This window comes from Leptonychotes weddellii, chromosome 9 (assembly GCF_054177405.1).
Source record: "Leptonychotes weddellii isolate Sample4059 chromosome 9, ASM5417740v2, whole genome shotgun sequence".
NCBI classification, from domain to species: Eukaryota; Metazoa; Chordata; class Mammalia; order Carnivora; family Phocidae; genus Leptonychotes; species Leptonychotes weddellii.
Genome location: NC_138377.1, coordinates 1,283,403 through 1,288,293, shown reverse-complemented (window position 1 = coordinate 1,288,293; position 4,891 = coordinate 1,283,403). Strand labels below are relative to the sequence as shown.

General features: G+C 41.6%; 1 non-coding gene across 1 annotated transcript; it reads right to left on the bottom strand.

Annotated features, from left to right (window-relative positions):
* Positions 1-2,436: 2,436 nt before the first annotated feature.
* TRNAR-CCU (transfer RNA arginine (anticodon CCU)) lies at positions 2,437-2,509 on the bottom strand. The gene has a single exon. It is a non-coding gene; the product is annotated as a tRNA-Arg (tRNA).
* Positions 2,510-4,891: the final 2,382 nt, after the last annotated feature.

Sequence of the window (4,891 nt, the reverse complement as noted above, 5' to 3'; positions counted from 1 at the left end):
CGGCTCAGGTCATGATCACAGGGTCCTAGGATCGAGCCCTGCATGGGGCTCCCTGCTCCGTGGGAGGCCTGCTTCTCCCTTTCCCACTCCCCCTGCTTGTGTTCCCTCTCTTGTTGTGTCTCTCTGTCAAATAAATAAAATCTTAAAAAAATGGGCACCTGGGTGGCTCAGTTGGTTAAGCGACTGCCTTCGGCTCAGGTTATGATCTCAGGGTCCTGGGATCGAGTCCTGCATCGGGCTCCCTGCTCCTTGGGAGCCTGCTTCTCCCTCTGCCCCTCTCTCACTCTCTCTCTCTCATGAATAAATAAATAAAATCTTAAAAAAAAAAAAAAAGTCTCATGCTCCCAACTGAGCCAGCCAGATGCCCCTTAAAAATATGTTGCCTTTCTTTAGTTAGGAAAGAAAACTATTCCATATATGTATCTTTGATTAGCACTTAAATACATAAATTTAGTGTTGTGATATTATGTTAATTTGTTTCTCATTTTGAAATAAAAAGTGTTTTTAAACTACATAATGAATACTCTCTATATTTTTTTGCCCAGACTCCCGTAACACCCTGTTCTGTAAACTCTTAGTCACACAGTCCGATGAAGCTGTTTTTCCTTTTTGTTTGCTCAACCAAAGACTTGTAATAGAGACATCTGCATCATTTGGGCTTACTCATTCTTGATTTAGGAAGAGGCATGTTCTCCTGTATTTTCATGTAGTACCACCCTTCCCTGTAGTTTGTCATGCTTAAAATTTGCATCTGAAGAGATGGGTCTGTCGGCCTTTGGTCCCGTGGCAGATTGAATGACCTGGTACACTGTCTGGCTGTGGCCGGGAGCCCTGCCTCGGTGGGGGGTGGGATGGGGGCAGGCACCTGACCAGCTGGTGGGGGACATGGCCTTGTAAAACTCTTTCCTTAGGTGCAGCATGGTCATTGACAAGCAAAGTGAAGTCTTCCTGGGATGTGTGCACATGTCATGTAGTAGTGTGGTTAGGTTATCATGGAGTTAGATCTGTGTACACAGAGGTGGCTGATTTCAGAACAGAACCACACTCAACCACCTGAGCATGGCTATGGGGAAGGGACCCAGGGAGTCCTGACTGCCTTCATTTCTCGAATTCTGCAAGGGTGTCCATGACAGATTCATCCAAGAGGCAAAGGCATGCTTTGTTTTATCCATTGGGTTATAGTTTTAGGATGCAAACAGATTCGGAATAGATGCTATAATTATGGAGTAAAAACATTCGCCTTTTTTTCATGTGTGTGTGCAAGAAGTATAAATTTATTGCTCCACAACTAAACTTAGGTTAAGGGGCACTGGGGTGGCTCAGTGGTTAAGCGTCTGCCTTCAGCTCAGGTCATGATCCTGGGGTCCTGGGATTGAGCCCCACATCGGGCTCCATGCTCCGTGGGAAGCCTGCTTCTCCCTCTCCCACTCCCCCAGCTTCTGTTCCCTCTCTTGCTGTCTTTCTCTCTGTCAAATAAGTAAATAAATAAAACCTTCAAAAAAAAAAAAAAAAAACTTAGGTTAAGTCACTTCAGGGTTTTTCTCAGTCATACTCAAACAACTTAAGATTTTCTAATCTTCCTTTTCATGTTTCTTTGGGCTTGTTATAAGTTCCAGGAACATACATAAGGAAGGCATCTGGCATTGTGTGCTGGCGTCTGCTGAGAGGTATGCCTTTTTTTTTTTTTTTAAATTCTTTATTTAAATTCAATTTAGTTAACATAAACTGTGTTATTAGTTTCAGGGGTAGAATTTAGTGATCCATCAGTTGCATACACTTTATAGATTTTTGTGATTTTTAGGCCTACACGATTCATTCATTCAGTTTATTCTTGTGATTTAAGTTTAGAAAAGGAGATAAAAGGATTAGATTAGGTTAGATTAGGTTTGAGGAAGGTAAGATTGGAGGAGATACAAGGGTACAAGTAGAAAATGATAAGTCAGTCTATAGAATTTCCATTCTGGAACTGCTTTGTGGCAAGCTCTGGAATTGTATCTCTCTGCTGCCTCTGGCAGTTCATGCTCCACAGATGAAGTTTCTGAACAGGAGGTACCTGATGGAGCACATCCTCCCTTGAGTAGAATTTAGTGATTCTTATTTGGGAAAGAGTAGGCAGTGTATAGCTGGATAAAATATGTTTGTTATTATAATACAGTGTTATATTTAGAAAATAACTCACTATTGTAAGCCTACAAAGGGGTATAACATTCCTGTTTTTATCCAAAAATGTCATGTTTTGAAAATGATTGAGACCCTCCAGGAGACCTTTTTGGATTTGGCTTAAAATATGAACCTAACTTTGTTATATAAGCTGGGGAAGTGACACTCCTCCGCCACACTGTTTAGCCTCTCCTGCTTTCACCCAAACAAAAACTAAACATCAGAAAATGAAAGAATCATTGTTTTGTTTCACTTTTTTTTTTGAAGTAATCTCTACACCCAACATGGGGCTTGAACTCACGACCCTGAGATCAGGAGTCACATGCTTTTCCAACTGAGCCAGCCAGGTGCCCCAGTTTTACCTCTTTTTAAGCAAGTAATATTCCTCCTTTGACTCTGCACTGTGTAATTTTTGTTGTGGGGGCACCTGGGTGGCTTGGTAGGTTAAGTGTCTATCTCCTGATTTTGGCTCAGGTCATGATCTCAGGGTCATGAGATTGAGCCCTGCATCAGGCTCCATGCTGGGTGTGGAGCCTCTGCCCCCCCCCCAAATAAAAAAAAAATATATATAATTTTTGTTCTGAAACTTCAGAACCAAAAACATATGTACATTTTTACTTCTAATATTACCATTGGTCACTTTGCTTTTTAGTCATAGTAGGTAAGGTATTTTGTATTTGGAAATTTCTAAATAAATTGAAGAGGGCTTGAGATTTTTGTTGTTTATCAAAAGGGGAGCATAGGATAAAAAGATTGAGAAATGAAGTTTTCTGTGATTTCATGACAAAGCTAAAATAGGTTAGGTCCCAAAGTTGGGTTTTGTGTTTTGTTTTCTTTGGTCTGCATCATTAATTAAAAAAAAATTCTGGATCTATTATACTGAAATATCCATATAGGAAAAAATTCACCAGGTTACTCAAACTTCTGATTCTAGAATATTTTTATAACCCCCCAAAAGAAACCCTGAACCCATTAGCAGTCACTCCCCACCCTTCTCTCCCTCTAGCCCTTGGCAACCGCCAATCTGCTTCTTGTCTCTAAGGACATTTCATATAAATGGAATTATGCACTATGTGGCCTTTTTATAAAGATTTTATTTATTTGAGAGAACAAGCAGGGGAGAGAGGCAGAGGGAGAGGGAGAAGCGGGCTCTCAGCTGAGCAGGGAGCCCCACGTGGGGCTCAGTCCCAGGACTCTGGGATCATGACCTGAGCCGAAGGCAGACACTTTTTTTTTTTTAAAGATTTTATTTATTTATTTGACAGAGAGAGACACAGCGAGAGAAGGAACACAAGCAGGGGGAGTGGGAGAGGGAGAAGCAGGCCTCCTGCTGAGCAGGGAGCTCAATGCGAGGCTTGATCCCAGGACTCTGGGATCATGACCTGAGCCGAAAGGCAGACGCTCAACGACTGAGCCACTCAGGCGCCCCTGAAGGCAGACACTTAACTGACTGAGCCACCCAGGTACCCCAGTATGTGGCCTTCTGTTTCTGGCTTGGTTCACTTAAGTACATGTTTGTGAGGTCTAACCTGTTGAAGCTTGTATCAGTATTTTGTTCCTTTTTTTAGCCAAATAATATTCAACTGTATGGATAGGCCACTTTTTTTTTTTTTTTTTTAAGATTTTATTTATTTATTTGCCAGAGAGACACAGCCAGAGAGGGAACACAAGCAGGGACAGAGGGAGAGGGAGAAGCAGGCTCCCCGCTGAGCAGAGAGCCCAATGTGGGGCTCCATCCCAGGACCCTGGGATCATGACCTGAGCCGAAGGCAGATACTTAATGACTGAGCCACGCAGTCGCCCCTAAATATATATATTTTCAAACTTTATTTACCACATTAGCTTTTTACTGCCTGCTGGCAGAATTTCACATGCTAAAACTGGGGGAGGTAAAGTGACCAAAATGATGCTCTTTCCTTCTTTGGCCTTTGCTTTCTTTTTGTTAATTCTTTTTTTTAAGGATTTTATTTATTAGAAAGCAAGAGAGCACGTGCATGCACACACTTGAGCCAGGGAGGGGGAGAGGAAGAGGGAGAGGGACAAGCAGACTCTGCCTGAGTGCGGCCCAGTTGGGGGGCTCAGTCTCATGACCCTGGAATCACAACCTGAGCCGAAATCAAGAGTTAGGTGTTCAACTAACTGAACCACCCAGATGCCCCTCCTTTTAATTTTTGAGAGGAGGGAAGGTTTGATAAAATTTGTCAGACTATTGAAAATTGTATTGCCTGTTGATAGAATGATTGTGTATGTATGATCTCATTGTCTGTAGTCAGTATAAGTTTCATTGTGGTGAATATAAAGGGAATATAAATATATATGAAAAGATGAGGTGGTAGAGATGTGAAATGAGAGCATTACATGAAAATTGATAATCTGATATGAGAAAAACGTATGTATGATCTAGTATAATCTTTTAAAAAGTGCCTTTAGAGGGCGCCTGGGTGGCTCAGTTGGTTAAGCGACTGCCTTCGGCTCAGGTCATCATCCTGGAGTCCCAGGATCGAGTCCCGCATCAGGCTCCGTGCTCGGCAGGGAGCCTGCTTCTCCCTCTGACCCTCCCCCGTCTCATGTGCTCTCTCTCTCTCATTCTTTCTGTCTCAAATAAATAAATAAAATCTTTAAAAAAAAATGCCTTTAGAAAATCTAACCAGTTCTGCTTTAATTTTTTTTTTATTTTTTAAAATTTTAAAAAAGATTTTTTTTTTTTTAAGATTTTATTTATTTATTTGAG